The 23,447-nt window shown below is 40.8% G+C and overlaps 1 long non-coding RNA gene across 1 annotated transcript in view; it reads right to left on the bottom strand.

The window, feature by feature from the left end:
* The window catches only part of LOC138986206 (uncharacterized), a 75,536-nt gene that overhangs the window by 205 nt on the left and 51,884 nt on the right, over window positions 1-23,447 (bottom strand). The window lies entirely within an intron of this gene.

Genomic DNA, 23,447 nt, shown 5'->3' with positions numbered 1-23,447 from the left:
GACATGGAATTTATTTGAGAAGAAGGAACCCAATAGGTTGTAATTTGTCTTACTTGTCCCTCCTAGGAAGAACACTCTGATTTGGTGTAATGGCTAAAGTTTTGGGGAGAAGAGTTTAAAGAAAAAAACAACTATTACTATTCACTGGCCATCATGTTTAGTGATAAGTTGCAGGTGCTTTAGGTCCAAATAGAAATGGTGAAACAGTGCTATGGGAAAAGTAGCATTAGAGTCATGTGAAATTTCTAGTAATGATCATATCTTTTCAGTAAACTTGGGCTAAAGTGAGACATCTGAAGAGAAAAAAATAGACAACATATTCATCAAAGAATACATCAAAAACTTTTGAATAAAAGTTGCATCTGTAATCTGGGAATTCAATATGTTCATGCCTTCTTTCTGACCTGGAGAAGTCCGTGGATTGTATACTCTATGGGGTCATAAAGAGTCAGACATGACTGAGCAACTTTTGCTTTCACTTTCATGCCTTTTTTGGGGGCTTCCCAGATGGTGCTAGCGGTAAAGAACCTGCCTGCCAATGCAGGAGACATAAGAGACGTGGGTTCGGTCCCTGGGTCGGGAAGATCCCCTGGAGGAGGTCATGGCAACCCATTCCAATATTATTCTTGCCTGGAGAATACCATGGACAGAGAAGCCTGGTGGGCTACAGTCCATGGAGTCACAAAGAGTCTGCCCAACTGAATACGCATGCATGACTCCTTTTTGGCTGATGTTTCACTTTACGATTTACACGTTAGAGGATCAACCATTCTGGACACCTTAACCATGTTCTTAGCTTCCCACCTCTATCTACAACTAAGTTATGAATTAGTTATTCTTCTTACATTCAAACCATAACTATCTCATATTTACCCATGCAGATGTACTTTCAGCATGTAATCCATATGGTGAAAGAAGTGTTGACCTTAAAGACATCAGAATTTCTTACTAAAAAATATCTAACCAGCCAGATTAGTTGAAGTGTTGGTGATACACAGCAGAGACACTGGTGCAATGCACTCAGACTATATGACAGTCTCTGGGAAATATGATAATGTTGCCATATGGATTTTTTAAATATAATACTTGCAACTCTTTACTGTAAATGTGCATTTTTGAGGCAATTGTGAAAGTGGTGTGTGATTGTTGATGTGTTCTGTTGTAAATTCAGAGCTTTTTCAAGTTTATTGCTCTTTACCTATTGCTTTCAAAGTGTTATTTTTAATTAAAACTTGTTATACCACTACAAAAAAAAAAAAAAGCCAGCTAATTCCTTTGTTGTTGTTGTTCAATTGCTAAGTCATGTCCACAGCTGCCTCAAATGCAGTTTGCTCATGGCCACAAGTTCCATGAGAATCAGTATTTTAAAATAGAGTTGAATATACATTTGTATCTAGAAATAATATTACCCTTTCCTCCTAGTAACAAAAGCTAAGAGCAAGTAAGAATCCAGAAAGTCATCCATCAGTGCAGAAGAATATAGGCTTAGATTCTTTGCTGCCAGAGGGGTGCTGATTTCAGCATAAATGCATCCTTCAGTTGAGAGGCCCTGCCACTCACCAGTGATGTTCACTTTCATTAATTAGAAACACTAAAATAACATGGGAATAATTTTGCTAGCCTAAAAGAGCTTAAATAAATTATACAAAAGTCATGAGTAAACAGAACACTCACATTAACTTTTCATGATTGTTCCCATCTCAACTTCATAGATTAGAAAAGTCTCCGAAGTTCAGTGTGATAGAAAGTCAGAATAAGACTCAACTAGGCCCAACCACACTTCAGATATATAACTAGTTCTTGTGTAACAGATGGCATGCTGAAGGGATAAGGAATTCTTTTCCTTGAAATGAACTTTAACCATATTATCATGTGTACTTAAATAGAAATCAGGGGTAAATTTCTGGCCAAGGATGCAGTGTGACCTTGGAACAAATTATTTTACACTGTAATAAAAGCTTTCAGGTCATAATAGAACCATTCAGCTTCAGCTTCTTTGGCATTAGTGGGTGGGGAATAGACTTGGATTACTGTGATATTGAATGGTTTGCCTTGGAAACAGAGATCATTCTGTCGTTTTTGAGATTGCACCCAAGTACGGCATTTCAGACTCTTTTGTTGACTGTGAGGGCTACTCCATTTCTTCTAAGGGATTCTTGCCCACAATAGTAGGTATAATGGTCATCTGAATTAAATTCACCCATTCCGGTCCATTTTAGTTCACTGATTCCTAAAATGTCGATGTTCACTCTTGACATCTGTTTGACCACCTCCAATTTACCTTGATTCATGGACCTAACATTCCAGGTTCCTATGCAATAGTGTTCTTTACATCCAGCATCTAACTTTACTTTCATCACCAGTCACATCATCCATAACTGGTCATTGTTTTCACTTCGGCTTTGTTTCTTCATTCTTTCTGGAGCTATTTCTCCACTCTTCTCCCGTAGCATACTGGGCACCTATTGACCTAGGGAGTTCATCTTTCAGTGTCATGTCTTTTTGCCTGTTCATACTGTTCATGGGGTTCTCAAGGCAAGAATACTGAAGTGGTTTGCCATTCCCTTCTCCAGTAGACCATGTTTTGTCAGAACTCTCCACCATGATCCATCCATCTTTGGTGGCCCTACACAGCATGGCTCATAGTTTCATTGAATTAGACAAGGACCATAAAGAAAGCTGAGCACTGAAGAATTGATGCTTTTGAACTATGATGTTAGAGAAGACTCTTGAGAATCCCTTGGACTGCAAGGAGATCCAATTAGTCCATCCTAAAGGAGATCAGTCTTGAGTGTTCATTGGAAGGACTGATGTTGAAACTGAAACTCCAATACTTTGGCCACCTGATGAGAAGAGCTGACTCATTTGAAAAGACCCTGATGCTGGGAAAGATTGAGGGCAGGAGGAGAAGGGGATGACAGAGGATGAGATGGTTGGATGGCATCACTGACTCAATGGACATGGGTTTGGGTAGACTCCCTGCAGTTGGTGATGGACAGGGAGGCCTGGTGTGCTGTGGTTCATGGGGTCAAAAAGAGTCTGACACGACTGAGTTGACTGAACTGAACTGATCTGCTGGCTAGAGAGCATCTAATCTCCAGGCTACCTTCCTGCAAGTTGGACTCAGCCATGGGACCCTAAAACAACTGTAGTATGAATCCCACAGTTCCGCAGAATATCTAATTACTTCCATGTGTGTAATAGGAATAGAAAATGAGATTTTAAATAATTTTAGTATCATCAAAAAACATGAAATATTTAGGTATAAATTTAACAAAGTATGTGTAAAACCTGTACACTGAAAACTGAAGAATATTTCTGAGAGAAATTAAAGCACAGTTGGGACATCCCTGGTAGTACAGTCGCTAAGACTTCACACTCCCAGTGCAGGGGTCCTGGGTTCAGATCCCTGATCATGGAACTAGATTCCATATGTCGAAACAAAGAGTTCACATGCCACACCAAAGATCGAAGATCCTGCATGCCACAATTAAGACTAGGTGCAGCCAAATAAATAGGGCTTCCCTGGTGGGTTAGAGGATAAAGTGTCCGCCTGCAATGCAGGAGAAAGTGAAGTCGCTCAGTCGTGTCCGACTCTTTGCGACCCCATGGACTGTAGCCTATCAGGCTCCTCCGTCCATGGGATTTTCCAGGCAAGAGTGCTGGAGTGGATTGCCATTTCCTTCTCCAGGGGATTTTCCCAACCCAGGAATCGAACCCGGGTCTCCCGCATTGCAGGCACATGCTTTACCATCTGAGCCACCAGGGAAAGAGACCGGGATTCAATCCGAGTCAGGAAGATCCCCTGGAGAAGGAAATGGCAACCGATTCCAGTACTCTTGCCTGGAAAATCCCATGGACAGAGGAGCCTGTGAGGCTTCAGTCCATGGGGTCTCAAAGAGTCGGACACGACTGACTGACTTCACAGTCAAATAAATAAATTAAAAAAAAAAAAAACAACTTGAAAAAAGAAAAAGAAAATAAAGCAGAATTAAATAAATGGAGAGATGGAATCATGTTCATGGATCAGAAGACTCAATGTTGTTAAGATGCCAATTCTTTCCAAACTGGTCTATCAGTTCAGTTCAGTTCAGTGGCTCAGTCGTGTACGACTCTTTGCGACCCCATGAATTGCAGCACGCCAGGCCTCCCTGTCCATCACCAACTCCCGGAGTTCACCCAGACTCACATCCATCGAGTCAGTGATGCCATCCCGCCATCTCATCCTCTGTCATCCCCTTCTCCTCCTGCCCCCAATCCCTTCCAGCATCAGAGTCTTTTCCAATGAGTCAACTCTTCACATGAGGTGGCCAAAGTATTGGAGTTTCGGCTTTAGCATCAGTCCTTCCAATGAACACCCAGGACTGATCTCTTTTAGAATGGACTGGTTGGATCTCCTTGCTGTCCAAGGGACTCTCAAGAGTCCTCTCCAACACCACACTTCAAAAGCATCAATTCTTTGGCACTCAGCTTTCTTCACAGTCCAACTCTCACATCCATACATGACCACTGGAAAAACCATAGCCTTGACTAGACAGACCTTTGTTGGCAAAGTAATGTTTCTGCTTTTAATATGCTGTCTAGGTTGGTCATAACTTTCCTTCCAAGGAGTAAGCATCTTTTAATTTCATGGCTGCAATCACCATCTGCAGCGATTTTGGAGCCCAAAAAAATAAAGTCTGACACTGTTTCCACTGTTTCCCCATCTATTTCCCAAGAAGTGATGGGACCGGATGCCATGATCTTCGTTTTCTGAATGTTTAGTTTTAAGCCAACTTTTTCACTCTCCTCTTTCACTTTCATCAAGAGGCTTTTTAGTTCCTCTTCACTTTCTGCCACAAGGGTGGTGTTATCTGCATATCTGAGGTTATTGATATTTCTCCAGGCAATCTTGATTCCAGCTCGTGCTTCTTCCAGCCCAGCATTTCTCATGTTGTACTCTGCATAGAAGTCAAATAAGCAGGGTGACAATATACAGCCTTGACGTACTCCTTTTCCTATTTGGAACCAGTCTGTTGTTCCATGTCCAGTTCTAACTGTTGCTTCCTGACCTGCACACAGGTTTCTCAAGAGGCAGGTCAGATGGTCTGGTATTCCCATCTCTTTCAGAATTTTCCCACAGTTTATTGTGATCCACACAGTCAAAGGCTTTGGCATAGTCAATAAAGCAGAAATAGATGTTTTTCTGGAACTCTCTTGCTTTTTCCATGATCCAGCGGATGTTGGCAATTTGATCTCTGGTTCCTCTGCCTTACCTAAAACCAGCTTGAACATCTGGAAGTTCACGGTTCACGTATTGCTGAAGCCTGGCTTGGAGAATTTTGAGCATTTCTTTACTAGCATGTGAGATGAGTGCAATTGTGTGGTAGTTTGAGCATTCTTTGGCATTGCCTTTCTTTGGGATTGGAATGAAAACTGACCTTTTCTAGTCCTGTGGCTACTGCTGAGTTTTCCAAATTGAGCGATGGCTTAACAGGCACAGGAGGGCCGAGAGGAGCTATTCCATGTTCAAACTGGTCTATAGATTCAATTTATGGAAAGGTTTTGTTGTTGTTGTTGTTGTTTAGAAATTGAGAAGAAGTTTTATAAATGTATATGGAAAGGCCAAGGACCCAGAATGGACCAAACAATCCTGAAAAAGGAAACAAGCTGGGGCACTTATACTACCTGACTTCAAGAACTACTATAAAACTACAATATTAAGACAGCATGGTGCTTACATATAGACATATATGAATATGTGTGGATGGACATATGGATCAATGGAACTGAACAGAGAACCCATGAATAGACTCATATGTATATGGTGAGTAGAAGCCCCAAAGCAATCCATCAGGAAAAGGAAATCCTTTCAACAAATAGTGCTAGAACAGATAAATATCCATATAAAGAAAATGAATCTCAACCTCTATCTCATCCCACACAAAAATTAATTCATGACAACCTTATTGTAAAAAACCATAAAACTTTTAGACAAAAAATAGACATGGGAGTAGGCAGATTTTCTTAGATGTAACACAGAAAGCAATAATCATAAAAAAAAAGTGATATATGAGACTTCATCAAAATTTAAAACCTCTGTTCGTCAAAAAATATGAAGAAATAATAGGCAATCCACAAACTAAAAGAATATATTCATAAAACATGTATCTGACACAGGACTCATGTTCAAAATATATAAAGAATTTCTAAAATTAACATTAATAAATTATCAAGCAAGATATTTAAACAGATTCTTCACAATGGAAGTTCTATGAAATGCCAACATGCACATGTAACAGTGCTCAACGTCAGTACTCACTAAGAAAACGCAAATTTAAACCACTAGGAAATACAACACCTGCTGTGTGCGTGCTCAGTTGCTCAGCCATGTCTGACTTTTTGTGACCCCATGGACTGTAGCCCACCAGGCTCCTCCATCTGTGGAATTTTCCAGACAAGAATACTGGAGTGGGTTTCCATTTCCTCCTCCAGGGGATGTCCCTGACCAAGAGATCAAACCCACTTCTCCTGGATCTCCTGCATTGGCAGGCAGATTCTTTACCACTGTGCCACCTCCAATGGCTAAAAATGTCAAAAACTGGTATCACCAAATGCTGAAAAGGATGTGGAACAAACAGAACTCTCAAACATTGCTGGTGGAAATATAAAATGGAATACTTGGGTAAAATGTAATTTCTCATAAAGTCAAATCATAAACCTAACCTATATCCAGAAAACTCACTCCTAAGTAATTAGTCAAGAGAAATAAAAGTACAAATCTACAAAAAGACTTGTGCAAAAATGTTTATAGCAGCTTTATTTGTAACAGCATAAAACATAAAAAAAACCCCAAATGTCCTTCAGTGGTTGAATGGATAAACAAGTTGTACCATATTCTTACAATTAAATAATTACTCAGAATAAAAGATGATGTTCTATTCTATAGCACAGGGAACTAATTCAATATCCCATGATAAACCATAATGGAAAAGAATAAAAAAAAGAATGTATATATATGTATAACTGAATCACTTTGATGGACAGCATAAATTAACACATTGTCAACTATACTTCAATAAAAAAATTATTCAGAAATATGAAAAAACATGGAAGCAACCTAGATGTCCATCAATAGATGAATGGATAAAGGGGCTGTGGTACATATATATATATATATACAATGGAATATTACTCAGCCATAAAAAGGAACCCATCTGAGTCAGCTCTAATGAGGTGGATGAACCTAGAGCCTATTATACAGGGTGAAGTCAGAAAAAGAAAAACAAGTATTGCATATTAATACATATATATGAAATCTAGAAAGATAGTACTGATGAAGCTATTTGCAGGGCAGCAATGGAGATGCAGACATACAGAATAGGCCTTTGGACATGGAGGGCAGGGCAGGAAGGAGAGGGTGGGATGTATGGAGAAAATAACATGGAAACATATACATTACCATATTAAAATAGATGGCCAATGGGAATTTGCTGTATGATTCAGGGAACTGAAACCAGGACTCTATAACAAAACCTAGAAGGGTGGGGTGGGGAGAGAAGTGGGAGGGAGGTTCAGGAGGGCGGGGACATCAGTATACCTATGGCTGATTCATGTCGATGTTTGGCAAAAAACAACTCAATATTGTAAAACAATTATCCTTCAACTAAAAATAAGTATATCTCATTGAAACAAAAAGAAATATGAAGAAATAAACTACTGATATATACACCAACATGGAGAAATCTCACAAACATAATGCTAGGCAAAAAAAGCTATACACAAAAGAGCATGTACTATATGATTCCATTTGTAAGAAGTTCTAGAATAGACAAAACTAATCTAAAATGAAAATAATCAGAACAATGGTTCCCTCTGGGGGGACAGGGAGGGATTGATGGAGAAAGGAGAGGATGGAGATTTTTGTGGGGAGACAGTGTTATTTGCTCAGTTGTGTCCAACTCTCTGCGACTCCATGGACTGTAGCCCACTAGGCTCCTCTATCCATGGGATTTTCCAGGCAAAAATACTGGAGTGGGTTGCCATTCCCTTCTCCAGGGGATCTTCCTGACCCAGGAATCTATCCCAGGTCTCCCGCATTACAGGCAGATTCTTTACTGTCTGAGCCACCAAGGAAGTTCTTATATTATTATAGGTGTGTGAGTTATACAGGTATATTCGTCAAAATTATGTAATTAACTTTCTTCCATTTCAATATGTGTATATCTTACCTTTAAAATAGCTGCAAAAAATAATATAATGGTCAAAAAACAATGGGAAGTGAATGGGTGGAAGCACTAAGAAAACAGGATTGGTAGAATGTTAATAATAACTGAAGCTGGTCAGTTACACTGAGCTCATTACATGATTCTGTTTGCTTTGTACAGACTTAAATTTTTTCATAACAAAAAGTTTTAAAAATTAGCTGGGCCCGCTTCATTTCCTGGTAACATTTCCTTGTTGTCCATCAAAAAGCTCATTTCCCACCATCAAAACTCTTTCAAACCTCCTCCTCCACTTTCCTCCAACCTGCCACCTGCCCTGTCTCCTAGTCTCCTCCTACCACTGAACCTACAGCTCCACCAGCATCTGTATCCACACCTTTCTCCTTCCCACTTGTTCCAAAGAAAGGGGTGGCACTTCTTCTCTTGAGTGTCAGTCCCTCTGCCTGGGCCCTAAAGCCCTGGCCCCACCACCAACCCACTTTTTCAGAGATCTTGTGCCTTTGATGATCACTTTCTCCTCTGTCTTCTAGGCTGGCTCCTTCCCATCAACATTCAGCTGCACTCAAGTCTCTCCTCTCCTAAAAACAAAGCAAAACACAAAAGCTTATCTCCAACTCCCCTCAAACCTCTGCCTTTTTTCCCACCTCCTCTAGAACCAAATTTCTTGAAAGAGTTTGACACTATCTCCACTTCTTCCATTTCTTTTACTCTTTGGCCCACTTCAGTCTGGCTTCCATCTCTACCACTTCATTGAAATGGCTCTTACCAAGACCACCAATGACCTCCATGGCACTAAAACAAGAGTATTTTTCAGTCCTCACCTTCTTGGACACTCGGCAGCATTCGACAGCCTCTTCTTATCAAAATCCCTCTCAAAGTGACTCCATATTCCCTGACCTAAGTCTCATCTGTTAACCTCTGTCCTCTATCAGAATATTTTATGCTGGAATTTCCAAGGTCAATGTCTGAGACCTCTCTCAACACATTGAGCCCCTCCTGGGTGATCTTGTTTGCTCCCAACTATATGCTGAGAACACCCAAGTGGATATAACCAGACTGTGTCTCCTTTATATGCCAAAACCATATACTCAACTCTCTATATGCTCCTGGATGTCCCATAGACATCTCAAACTCTGCATGTCTAAAGCTGAACTCTTGGATTTCCCTGGTGATCTAATTGCTACAACTCCATGCTCCTAATGCAGGGGGCCCAGGTTCAATCCCTGGTCGGGCAACTAGATTCCACATACTGCAGCTAAAGATCAAAGACCCCGAATGCTGCAACTAAGGCCTGGCACAGCCAAATAAATAAATAACTATTAAAGCAATAGAAAATTGTTTAGGAAAAAAACAACAAAGTTGAACTCCTGGCTTTCCTCCCATACCCGCTTCCCTCAGAACTTCCTGTTTCAGTATCTGGCATCACTTTCCACACAACAGCTCAAGCCAGAGATCTGAGTATCCTTGACTCATCCTTGAAGTCACTACCCACATCCAATAAAACACCAAGTTTTAGAGATTCCACCTTTTAAATATCTCTCAAATCTTTGTTGTCTCTGGCTCACCCCAGTCCAAGACACCATCCCCTCTTCTTAGACTCCAGAAATTGTCTTCAGTCTCACAGTCCTCCAGCCCATCCTACACACGATAACCAGAGTGCTCATTCTACATTTACATTTGATGATTTTCCCTATTTCTCCCCTGTCTACTCAGAAACATGCAGTGTTTTCCAACTACCTTAACTGTAAAATGAAAACTACTTAGCATGATCTATAAAGCCCTGTGTGTTCCAGCTTTTCTTACTTCTGCAGTCTGGCCTCATGGCTCTCCCCTTTAGTCTCTGTCTTGTTACACTAAGACAGGTGTGGCAGTCAAATCCTCCGTGATGGATAGAGGCTGAGATGGAGTCAAGAAGGCAAAGGTTTGTTGGGGAGTAAAACCTATGAAAGCAAAAGGAAGGAAGCAGGATTGGGCAAGGGGGAGCTATGAAGACCACAATACAGGCCTGTCACAATCTTTGTCAGCACCACGGGGAGCTCTGGAGCAAAGGTTGCACATTACAGGATGCACACTGGGTGTAAATGGCCAGGCTCTTATACCACAGTCTTAGTCACTGGCTGGGGCCATTGGAGAGGACCATAACCCCATCTCAAATACTGAGGGGGAATTGAAAGAGTGAACAGTTATAGGTTGTTAATTGACCTTACTTTCTTTTTTTTTCTTTGGCTGCACAGCGCATGGGATCTTCCCTGATCAGGGATAGAACCTGTACCCACTACAGTAGGAGCACAGAGTCTTAGCTACTGGACTAGCAGGGAAGTCCCAACTGACCTTCTCCTTAACAGTCCTCTTTTGAAGAGAAAGCAGCTATTTCAGTGTCTACCACCAGGAAGCATATAATCAAAGTCCCCACTGAAGCCTAGGGGATTAAGGACATTTCCCAATGAAGTGGCATTCCCAATGAAGCTGAGGCCTAGGCATTCCCTGGTGGTTCAGTGGTTAGGACTCAGCCCTTTCACAGCTGGAGGCCTGGGTTTGATCCCTGGTCAGGGAACTAAGATCCTGCAAGTTAGTGTGTAGTAGCCCAAACAAACAAACAAAGACCTGCTGGATAGATTGAAATTGGCCAGGGAAGCGTGAAAGTATTCCAAAGACCAGCATGTGGGAAAGCTCTGTGTGGCAAGGGTGTTGGATCCTTGAAGGAAATGAAAAAAGATCCTTGTGGCTGAGCACAATGTGTTGAGCAAAATGTTGGCTTCCAGCACACTGAGGAAACAGATCTTTTTCAAACTTAAGGTGTAAAAGACTTTGAGAACCTCTAATTAAAAATGCAGACCCCTGACCCTCACCCAGAGAGTCTGATGCAGCTGGTCTGGTACAGAGCCCATTACCTATGTTTCAAAAGGCACTTTCCCCTGGGGATTCCAAAGTAGGTGGTCCACAGGACACACTTTGAGGACGGTGGTAAACAGTAGCTCTTATTATCTCTTTACTTGTCTCCCATAGACTGTGAGGTCCTCTCAGTTTTCTAGCATTGGGCATAAAATATACACGTGATAAACATTTGAGGAAGGAGTAAATGGCAAATGAAAAATGGAGGCAGAGCCATGTAATAAAAATGGGATAACTAAAAGCATCTTGTAAACTATAAATAAAATGTTCTATTCCGTGAACAGTGACTTTCAAACTTTTGGGGCATGTCCCACAGTAAGAGATATATTTTACATTGGGACTCAACACACACACACACACACACACACACACACACATAATTATAAAACAACAGATTCACTAACCAATAGTTACCTTTATTGCATGCGAAGCATCCTGATATTTTCTACTCTACCTCTTTCCAAAAAGTATATTGTTTTAATGATCCATTCATGGGTCTTATGCAATTTAAAACACAGTGAGTAAAGTGCAGTCACTATCCCCTGACCTATCCTGTCCCACTCCCTCAGGTATGATTGTGTGCTAAGTTTCTCAGTCATGTCCAATTCTTTGTGAGCACTATGGACTGTAGCTTTCCAGGCTCCTCTGTCCATGGGATTTTTCAGGCAAGAATACTGGAGTGGGTTGCCAATTCCTTCTCTAGGGAATCTTTCCGACCCAGGGATTGAGCCTGCATCTCTTGAGTCTCTTGCATTAGCAGGTGGATTCTTTACCATTGTGCCTCCTGGGTAGCCACAGGTATGATTTGGCCTTGCTAAATTAACAACTGCAGCCATGAAATTAGAAAATGATTGCTTCTTGGCAGGAAAGCTATGACAAACCTAGACAGTGTATTAAAATGCAAAGACATCACTTTGCCAACAAAGGTCTGTACAGTCAAGGCTGTGGTCTTTCCAGTAGTCATGTATAGTCCAATGAGAGCTGGACCATAAAGAAGGCAGAGTGCTGAAGAATTGATGCTTTCGAACTGTGGCACTGGAGAAGACTCTTGAGAGTCCCTTGGACAGCTAGGAGATCAAACCAGTCAATCTTAAAGGAAATCAATTCTGAATACTCATTGGAAGGACTGATGCTGAAGTTGAAGCTCCAATACTTTGGCCACCTGATGCAAAGAGCTGACTCATTGAAAAAGACTCTGATGCTGGGAAAGACTGAAGACAGGAGGAGAGGGGGACATTAGAGGATGAGATGGTTGAATGGCATCACCAATTCAATGAATATGAACTTGGGCAAACTCCAGGAGATGGTGAGGTACCTGAGTCCATGCGGTCACCAAGAGTTGGACATGACTTGGCAATAGAACAACAACAACAAGTTAGTGACGAGTACCCATGACTTCTGTGAACTTAATTCTCAAGTCTCATATATGGTGCTTCTTCTGACTCAGAAGGTCCTTCTCCCCATCCTTACTTGCCTATGTGTGTGTTAGTCACTCAGTTATGTCAGACTCTTTTGTGACCCCCTGGACTATAGCCCACCAGGCTCCTCTGTCTATGGAATTCTCTAGGCAAGAATACTGGAGCACATTTCCAGTTCCTTCTTCAGGTCTCCTGCATTGCAGGTGGAAGCTTTACCATTTGAGCTACTACACCTTTTACTTACTTGGGTAATTCCCATTTATTTTATCCTGTCCTGTGGCCTAAGAAGACTCCCCTCTCCTTATGCCTGTCTTAGGCTAAGACAGCATAGTGTTCCTAGCTCTTTCACTTTGCATGGAAAGTGTCTATGTGTCCATATCCTTTAGCCGACCATGAATATTTAGAAGTCAAGGATTTGGCAAAATGGGCAATCAAAAATTATTTGTCAAATACCTGAGTAAAATCTAATGTGCTGTTATGTGTTATTTTGAGAGGAAAAGTCTGGGTGCTGGAGAGGTGAAGAGGAGGCATGAGCTAAATGGTATAATTATGTTGTTAAACACATGAAGCTTTTGTAAACAGTCCAGGAAAAAACTCACATTTTCAGATCCTTCCAAACTCTATGACTCACTAAAACCATTCACTATTACAGTAAAGTTTTAGGTCAGAGTGCAGGTTTTTGCTGTGTGACTTTTGTACAGCAGCTAAATATTTAAGAGTTTTGAGCATAAATAGTAATAGAAATAGTGATTCAGTGAGAAGTGATAAAGGTTTTGATGCTGGAATCAAACCGAATGGGTCAAACCCAAAGATGTAACCTCAAAGTGTCTAATATGATGGCCATAATTGAGATGGACAAGCTCTCAGAAGTAGAGTGGCTCTGCTATTCAGCACAACCAAAGGTCCCTTGGCTAATGTCCACATGCAAAGTGAGAAACTGAAATTATAAGGTCTTACCTTTTCTTCACCCCTAAGGTTACTCCTGTTAATTTACATATACTGTATTTTAGGGACAATGTTAACAAAATCCAATAACATTTCAAAGAAGCTTGTGTTGCCTTTAAAAACTGCTTCATCTTTGTAAAGACAAAGTATTTTTGTCATTTCTTAGTGTCCTTTACTTTAAGCACTTCTACTTAAAAGAGCCTCTTGACACTCTTTACTCCTTTCTCTATCCCTGGCATCTTTCTTCTGTCTTGTATTCTCTCTCTTCTCCTGAGTAATCAGAAACCAAAAGGATCTTTGAAATTCAGCTCTCTGACAGCTGAAGTGGGTAAGGGACTACCTTGCACCATACTTCATAAACAAGGACGCAAGAGAGTGAGGCTCCAACTCCTGGGAGCTGGGGCTGGTGTTCAACAGTGGTAGCAGCGATGCAGGGATCTGAGAGGAAGATGAAGAAGCACTGTTACATGTGAAAAGTCCACTGTTCTACTACTGTACTGACACTTGGTAAAACTGACCAACCCAGTTTTAGTGCTTTTATTCTTTGTTTTTTCTATTAATATTTGGAAAGGATGGCATATTAGGCCACTGGTTAAGTGAAATATTCACTATGTGCACTTTTATGACCTTGCTTTCAGTCTGAGAGCATGTGGTCTAACACTGAGCTTCCTACTTTTCATGCTTAATATGAGAATTAATCGAACTGTCAAAATATTTATGCAAATGCTACATTATAAACATACAGCATTTATAATACTATGTCTATTATGACCTTGTGTCTTTTAAGACTTTTTTTTAATATCCAGAAGTTAAGTGGGCCTTAGGAAGCATCACTGCAAACAAGGCTAGTGGAGGTGATGGAATTCCAGGTGAGCTATTTCAAATCCTAAAACATGATGCTGTGAAAGTGCTGCACTCAATATGCCAGCAAATTTGGAAAACTCAGCAGTGGCCACAGGATTGGAAAAGGTCAGTTTTCATTCCAATCCCAAAGAAAGGAAATGCCAAAGAATGCTCAAACTACCGCACAATTGCACTCATCTTACACGCTAGTAAAGTAATGCTCAAAATTCTCCAAGCCAGGCTTCAGCAATACGTGAACCGTGAACTTCCAGATATTCAAGCTGGTTTTAGAAAAGGCAGAGGAACCAGAGATCAAATTGCCAACATCCGCTGGATCATGGTAAAAGCAAGAGAGTTCCAGAAAAACATCTATTTCTGCTTTATTGAGTATGCCAAAGCCTTTGACTGTGTGGATCACAATAAACTGTGGAAAATTCTGAAAGAGATGGGAATACCAGACCACCTGACCTGCCTCTTGAGAAACCTATATGCAGGTCAGGAAGCAACAGTTAGAACTGGACATGGAACAACAGACTGGTTCCAAATAGGAAAAGGAGTACGCCAAGGCTGAATATTGTCACCCTGCTTATTTAACTTCTTTGCAGAGTACATCATGAGAAACGCTGGGCTGGAAGAAGCACAAGCTGGAATCAAGATTGCCGGGAGAAATAACAATAACCTCAGATATGCAAATGACACCACCCTTATGGCAGAAAGTGAAGAGGAACTAAAAAGTCTCTTGATGAAAGTGAAAGTAGAGAGTGAAAAAGTTGGCTTAAAGCTCAACATTCAGAAGACAAAGATCACGGTATCTGGTCCCATCACTTCATGGGAAATAGATGGGGAAACAGTGGAAACAGTGTCAGACTTTATTTTTTTGGGTTCCAAAATCACTGCAGATGGTGATTGCAGCCATGAAATTAAAAGACGCTTACTCCTTGGAAGGAAAGTTATGACCAACCTAAATAGCATATTAAAAAGCAGAGACATTACTTTGCCAACAAAGGTCCGTCTAGTCAAGGCTATGATTTTTCCAATAGTCATGTATGGATGTGAGAGTTGGACTATAAAGAAAGCTGAGCACAGAAGAATTGATGCTTTTGAAGTGTGGTGTTGGAGCAGACTTTTGAGAGTCCCTTGGACTGCAAGGAGATCCAACTAGTCCATCCTAAAGGAGATCAGTCCTGAGTGTTCACTGGAAGGACTGATGTTGAAGCTGAAACTCCAATACTTTGGCCACCTGATGCGAAAAACTGAAAAGACCCTTTGAAAAGACCCTGATGCTGAGAAAGATTGAAGGTGGGAGGAGAAGGGGATGACAGAGGAGTAGATGGTTGGATGGCATCACCGACTCAATAGACATGAGTTTGGGTAAACTCCGGGAGTTGGTGATGGACAAGGAGGCCTGGCGTGCTGCAGTCCATGGGGTAGCAAAGAGTCGGACATGACTGAGCGACTGAACTGAACTGAACTTGAATATCCAGAAACCCTTGTCAGTCATTTAACAAAGTTAGTAGAGACTTCCCCTGGTGGTCCAATCGTTAAGAATCCACCTGCCAATGCAGGGGACATGGGTTCTATCCCTGGTTGGGAAACTAAGATCCCACATGCCATGGGGCAACTAAGACAGCTTGCCAAACAAAGCTACTTAGCGCGAGCTCTGGAGTCCATGGGCTACAACTACAGAGAAGCCCACATGCTGCAATGAAAGATCCTGAGCACCACAGTGAAGACTCAATGTAGCCATAAATAAATAAATAACAATATTAATAGAAATCAAAGAAAGAAAAATTTACTCTCAGTCCCACCACTGCAACAAATCAAAACTCTCTTCATTTTCCTGGGTTCCCTTCAAATCTTTGCCTGTATCTCTATCAGCTATTTCACTTGCAAATGACAAAGAACAATAAACAATAAAGGAACTGTTGAAAAGCATAGTTTCATATGAGGCTTCCTTCACCCAATAGCTTGAACTAAATCACCAAGTACCAAGTTTCTTTCAACTACACTATTCTACCTAGCACTGCCTTGCTTTATCCTCAGGCTCTGTCTGGTGACCTTAGCCAGCCCCAGGCCCTTCCAGTGTGGTAGGAAAACAGCTGCAAAAGTTCTAGGTCCCACACTCTTACACCTCATCAAGTCCTGGTAAGTAGGCTCCAATTAGTTCACCTGCCCATCCCTGAGCCAACCACTATGGTCAAGAAGGTGATGTTTAGCTTGACCTGAATTATCAGCACTCAACACATGGCTGAGAACTGGTGAGAAGTGGTTTCCTTTCAAACAAACATATATGCCCTTAGGAAAAAAAGAAAATAGATGCTGAACAGCAGAAAGAATATATGATATGCAAACAATTTGTTTGGTTGGGTTTTTTTTTTTTTTTTTTTTGGCACACCTTGCAGCATGTAGGATCCTGGTTCCCCAATCAGGGATCGAACCCATACCTTCATTGACCACTGGGGAAGTCCCATTCTTTTAAATACACATTTATTTATTTTTGGCCACATCAGATCTTAGTTGTGGTGCACAGGCTTCTCTCTAGTTGAGATGTGTGGGCTTAGCTGCCATGAGGCAAGTGGGATCTTAGTTCCCCAACCAGGGATCGAACCTGCATCCCCTGTATTGGAAGATAAATTCTTAAACCACTGGACCACCAGGGAGGTCCCTATATTCTGCTTTTTAAACACAATTTTCTATAGAGTTGTATCTCAATATGTTGGACTGATAGTAAGCATATTTTTTTTTCCTGTCTTCACCTCTGGCAGATAATCTATATAAGAGTGTTTTCGTTTTATTCTACTGCCATATGGACTAGTTTGGTTTATGGTGACATTGACAGATATCTAGGTGGGAGGCCCAGGGAAGAAGGGGAAAGCCAGTGAGCAGCCTTTTTTTTTTTTAGTAAGCATACTTTTAATGCTGTTAAATTTATGTCATCTTTAGTGATTCTGTCATCATTTAAACTTGAATGTAAAATACTGTTGATGCTAATGAAAAATCTAGTGACCAATCATTCAAATAATATGAGCATTAAAATGAAGCATCCGTGGAAGCCTGTGTATCATAACAATGATCAAAACACACCTTTGATGTGGTCAACAATTTAAGGTTAAGACTGCAAGTGAGGATTTATTCATTGATTTATTCATTTATTCTCAACAGACATTCAACAAGTACTCATTGTTTGCCAGTGTGTGCCAGAGTAGAGAATACAAAGGCGAATCAAACCTGGTCCCTGACCTCACTGATTGTGTGTTTTTGGCAGCCTTTTCCTCAAACCTCATTCTGAGTTTCATAATCTTGTTTTCTATATAATCTACTTTGAAGCAGCAAAATTCAGTAAAAACCTCAAGCTTTACATCTCTGATAAATTTCTTCCATGGGGCAGTCTGGACATCATTTCAATTTTCTTCAGACTGACCATCAAGCTGTAGGACGGCAGTGTCTGACTACAAAACAGATTCTTGCATATTTGCTTACGTGCCTCCAGAACTTAGTTATCTGCACATTATAATTTCTAGAGATATATAGGAATGTTTGACTGAATGGAAACAGGTAACATGTTCCTGGATGTCAGTCCTTCCCCAATCAGTGTATTGGTAAGTGCAATTCTAATCAGTCATCATATTAACTTTTAAATTATAACATAATTTAAAGATAGTTTTAATATCTTCTGGAGAAATATAAAAAATGAGTGACGGTTAGCCCTTCAGAGAAACTTTATTTATTTTTCATTTTTTTGGCCGTACTGCTGTGACATGTGGTCTCTTAATGATGTTAACGAAAGTTAAATACCCCAATAGGGTGTGATGAGAAGGGCGCTTCACTTCTGTGTTACTCTTTCCAAGAGCAGTAAATAGACTGTAAGTCCAGTCTAATCATGAGAAAGACATCAGACAAACCCCAACTAGAGAGAAGCCTGTGCAAGGCAACAAAACCCAAGCACCACAACTAAGACCTTACACAGCCAAAAAAAAAAAAAAAAAGTTTTTTTAATAATTTCAAAATAAAAGTTTACCTTGTAAAAAAAAACAGCACGATGCTGGCATAATTACATGCAGATAGAGCAATGAGACTGGAGATACTGCCTAGAAAGAGTATTAGGGTATAACAATATAATATAAGAAAAAGAAGGTGTTACAAATTACAAGTAATTTATAGATTAATCAGCAAAGTTGAGCCACAGTTGTTCAACAATTTGAAATTAAATCCAATTTGAGCTTTACTTCCATATTCATCTATGAATAATCTATAAATATTGAGCACCACCCATATGCCAGGAAGTATGTTGGGTATTAACACTGTTCCTATTCTCAATGTGCTTACAATTTAGTAGGAAATGAGACATGGAACAGTAATTATAAATGCAATTATTGTAAAGGGACAATCAGTTCACTTCAGTTGCTCAGTCATTTCCGACTCTTTGAGACCCCACGACTGCAGCATGCCAGGCCTCCCTGTCCATCACCAACTCCCAGAGTTTACTCAAACTCATCTCCATTGAGTCAGTGATGCCATCCAACCATCTCATCCTCTGTCATCCCCTTTTCCTTCCACCTTCAATCTTTCCCAGCATCAGGGCCTTTTCTAATGAGTCAGTTCTTTGCATCAGGTGGCCAAAGTATTGGAGTTTCAGCTTCAGCATCAGTCCTTCCAATGAATATTCAGGACTGATTTCCTTTAGGATGGACTGGTTGGATCTCCTTGCTGTCCAAAGGACTCTCAAGAATCTTCTCCAACACCACACTTCAAAAGCATCAATTCTTCGGTGCTCAGCCTCCCTCATAGTCCAACTCTCACATTCATACATGACTACTGGAGAAACCATAGCTTTGCCTAGATGGACCTTTGTTGGCAAAGTAATGTCTCTGCTTTTTAATATGCTATCTAGGTCGGTCATAGGTTTTCTTCCAAGGAGCAAGTGTTTTTTTAATTTCATGGCTGCAGTCACCATCTGTAGTGATTTTGGAGCCCCCAAAATAAAGTCTGTCATTGTTTCCACTGTTTCCCCATCTATTTGCCATGAAGTGATGGGACCAAAAGCGCAATACTGAGTGCTTAAAAAGTGTTCCTAACCTAGCCTCAGGCATCACGAAAATCTTCTCTGAGGCAGTGCCATTTAGGTTGACATCTGAAGACAAGAAATTGACAAGGTAACAAGGGAATGAAGAGCACTGTAGGAAGAGAGACTGACCCAAGTAAAGACCTGAGACGTATGAGATGACCTAAGGAGAAAGGTTAGTGTGGCGAGAATAAACAAGAACTGAGAAAACACTCCTAAGGTACTCTAACATTAGAGGATGAATAGTGGAGCAAGAGCCAGCCTTGGGACAGAAAAGAAACACTCAAAGATGTATAAGGAAGAGATGTACATGTCTTCAAAACATAATGACAGTCTGGAAGCCAGGAAGAGAAACTGTGAACACCAATTGCTATATGCTGCTACAGGTTGAAATGTCCCTTTGATTTAGCAATACTAGGTTACAGGTAATCTTAAATAAGAGCATTGAAATGATTGGAATAAAAGCCAGATTAAGTGATCTGAAAGGGCAAGAGACAGGACTTCTGTTTTGAAGATGGCAAAATGATCCCTTACAGGAGTGTCCTAAAAGTATAGGACACTCTTTTCACCCAGACTCTGAAGATTCTATTGGTGAGGGGAGCACCAGCATCCTTGAAAGGCTCTGTATTGGCCATTCTCGGAAAGTCAGAAATGACAGTAGTGATGCTGCCATTGAGATGGGCTCCCTGAATTCTATGTGTGATAAGAGTGGCAGAGACCAAGTGGAGCACTTAACTGTCAGAGAGATATTTTAGAACTCTCTCTCTCTCTTCCCCTCTACTCTGTCTCTCTGGTGTGCATGGGTGGAGAGGTGGGGATGAGGGAAGGACACATGTCTGTGTGTGCATGTGCAAAGACAGCCAGAGCAGTGCACTTTTATTGGCAGAGGCAGTTATGCTTTCAGTATCTTGCCTCAAATCTGTGTTGACTCTCTGTCATAATCTAGACTCTTTTCCATATCACCAAACCAGCTTCCACAGATGGTTGATTCACTGCCTTGATGACATCTTGCTGACTATGAGAGGCAAGCAACTTCCTAATAAGCAGGAAGTTGTTTATCCAAAACACTGGATGCTTTGATAAGACACATGAGTGCCAGAAGGAGGGAAATAAACATAAACATTCATGAAACTGTTACATTGATGAACTTTCTAAGGATCCAGTGGTCTGAGGCATGTAAAGTGTGTACTTCTCCAAGATGAGATGAAGAGTAGAAGAGAGGAGACTGTTACTCTGGAGATCATTGCAGCCAGAGATGTGGGCAGACATGAAAGCCACAGTAACTTCCCAGGGAGCTCCAGAAAACTATCTGCTTCTGCTTCACTGTTGGAGACTAAGTCAATTGGTGGAAGCATCTCAGGTTCCTGAGAATTATGGCACCTTCCCAGTGCCTTCTGGAGAACTACTCAGTCATTGATGTCTCAAGGTGAGACTTTTGGTGGCACTTTATCTTCAATAGTGGTTTCTCCAGCCTTACTGTCCTGCTTTTCTAACTGTTGTGTAAGCCCCTAATTCATTATTTAGCCTTTCATATATAGAAAACATAGAATGGTTCTGTTGTCTGATCCAGCCCATACTTCCCTACTTATTGAGGAATCGTTGACTTCACTGGATTTTCAAGTGGTTGAACCAATTTACTATGTTATTGACTATTTCAGTTTCTTCCCTTATGAATTAGCCATTCTTCTTATTAATTGCCCATTTTTCTGTGGTTTATGTGATGGTTAGTTTTATATGCCAACTTGGCTAGGCTATCAGTTCAGTTCAGTTGATCAGTTGTATCTGACTCTGTGACCCAATGGACTACAGCACGCCAGGCTTCCCTGTTCATCACCAATTCCTGGAGCTTACTCAAACTCATGTCTGTCGAGTCAGTGATGCTATCCAACCATCTCATCCTCTGTCATCCCCTTCTCCTCCTGCCTTCAGTCTTTCCCAACATCAGGGTCTTTTCCAATGAGTCAGTTCTTCTCATCAGGTGGCCAAAGTATTGGAGTTTCAGCTTCAGCATCAGTCCTTCCAGTGAACATTCAGGACTTATTTCCTTTTAGAATTGACTATTTTGATTTCCTTGCAGTCCAAGGGACTCTCAAGAGTCTTCTCCAACATCACACTTCAAAAGCATCAATACTTGGTGCTCAGCTTTCTTTATAGTCCAACTCTCACATCCATACATGACTACCGAAAAAACCATAGCCTTGACTAGACGGACCTTTGTTGGCAAAGTAATGTCTCTGCTTTTTAATATGCTGTCTAGGTTGGTCATAACTTTTCTTCCAAGGAGTAAGTGTCTTTTAATTTCATGGCTGCAGTCACAATCTGCAGTGATTTCGGAGCCCAGAAAAATGAAGTCTCTCACTGTTTCCATTGTTTCCCCATCTATTTGCCATGAAGTGGTGGGACCAGATGCCATGATCTAGTTTTCTGAATGTTGAGTTTTAAGCCAACTTTTTCACTCTCCTCTTTCACTTTCATCAAGAGGTTCTTTAGTTCCTATTCACTTTCTGCCATAAGGGTGGTGTCATCTGCATATCTGAGGTTATTGATATTTCTCCCTGCAGTCTTGATTCCAGCTTGTGCTTCATCCAGCCCCACATTTTGCATGGTGCATTCTGCATATAAGTTAAATAAGCAGGGTGACAATACACAGCCTTGACATACTCCTTTCCCAATTTGGAACCAGAGATCTCTAGTCTTTCCCATTCTATTGTTTTCCTCTATTTTTTTGCATTTTTCACTGAGGAAGGCTTTCTTATCTCTCCTTGCAATTCTTTGGAACTCTGTATTAAGATGGATATATCTTTCTTTTTCTCCTTTTCCTTTTGCTTCTCTTCTTTTCTCAGCTAATTGCAAGGCCTCCTCAGACAACCATTTGGCCTTTTTGCATTTCTTTTTCTTGGGAATGGTCTTGATCTCTGCCTCCTATACAATGTCATGAACCTCTGTCCACAGTTCTTCAGGCACTTTATCAGATCTAATCTCTTGAATCTATTTGTCACTTCCACTGTATAATCATAAGGGATTTGATCTAGGCCATACCTGAATGGTCTAGTTGTTTTCCCCACTTTCTTCAATTTCAGTCTGAATTTGGCAATAAGGAGTTCATGATCTGAGCCACAGTCAGCTCTTGGTCTTGTTTTTGTTGACTGTATAGAGCTTCTCCATCTTTGGCTGCAAAGAATATAATCAATCTGATTTCAGTATTGACCATCTGGTGATGTCCACATGTAGAGTCATCTCTTGTATTGTTGGAAGAGGATGTTTGCTATGACCAGTGCATTCTCTTGACAAAACTCTGTTAGCCTTTGCCCTGCTTCATTTTGTACTCCAAGGCCAAACTTGCCTGTTACTTCAGGGATCTCTTGATTTCCCACTTTTGCATTCCAGTCCCCTATGATGAAAAGGACTTTTTTTTTTTTTTTTTTTTTGGTGTTGGTTCTAGAAGATCTTGTAGAACCATTCAACTTCAGCTTCTTTGGCATTATTGGTTGGAGCATAGACTTGGATTACTGTGATACTAAATGATTTGCCTTGGAAATGAACAGAGATCTTTCTATCTGTTGCATTTGAGATTGCACCCAAGCACTGCATTCAAACACAAATCTAGGTATTGCTGTGAAGATATTTTGCAGATGTAGTTAACATCTACAACTATTTGACCTGAAGTAAAGGAGATTATGCCCACTGAGAGAGTAATACATATGGGGGTGGGAGGGAAGAAGAGAATCTCCCCTATTTAGTTCTGTGTCCCTGGAGAACCCTGTCTGATACAGATTTTGGTACTAGGAAGTGGGTGCTGCTGTAACAAATACTGAAAATGTGGAAATGGCTTTGGAATTGGGTAATAGGTAGGGCTAGAAAAAATTTGAGGCACATGATAGAAAAGGCCTAGATTGCCTTGAAGAGACTGTTCTAGAAATATGGAGGCTAAGGTAATTCTTGAGGTCTCAGATGGAAATGAGAAACATGTTTTTAAACCCTCAAAGAAAGGCAATCCTGGTTACAAAGTGCTGGAGAACTTGGCTGAACTGTGTTTTACTGTTAGGTGGAAAGTAGAAATTGTAAACAATGAATCTGGATATT

This window comes from Bos mutus, chromosome 3, assembly GCF_027580195.1.
Source record: "Bos mutus isolate GX-2022 chromosome 3, NWIPB_WYAK_1.1, whole genome shotgun sequence".
NCBI classification, from domain to species: Eukaryota; Metazoa; Chordata; class Mammalia; order Artiodactyla; family Bovidae; genus Bos; species Bos mutus.
This window is presented reverse-complemented; position numbering and strand designations above follow the sequence as displayed.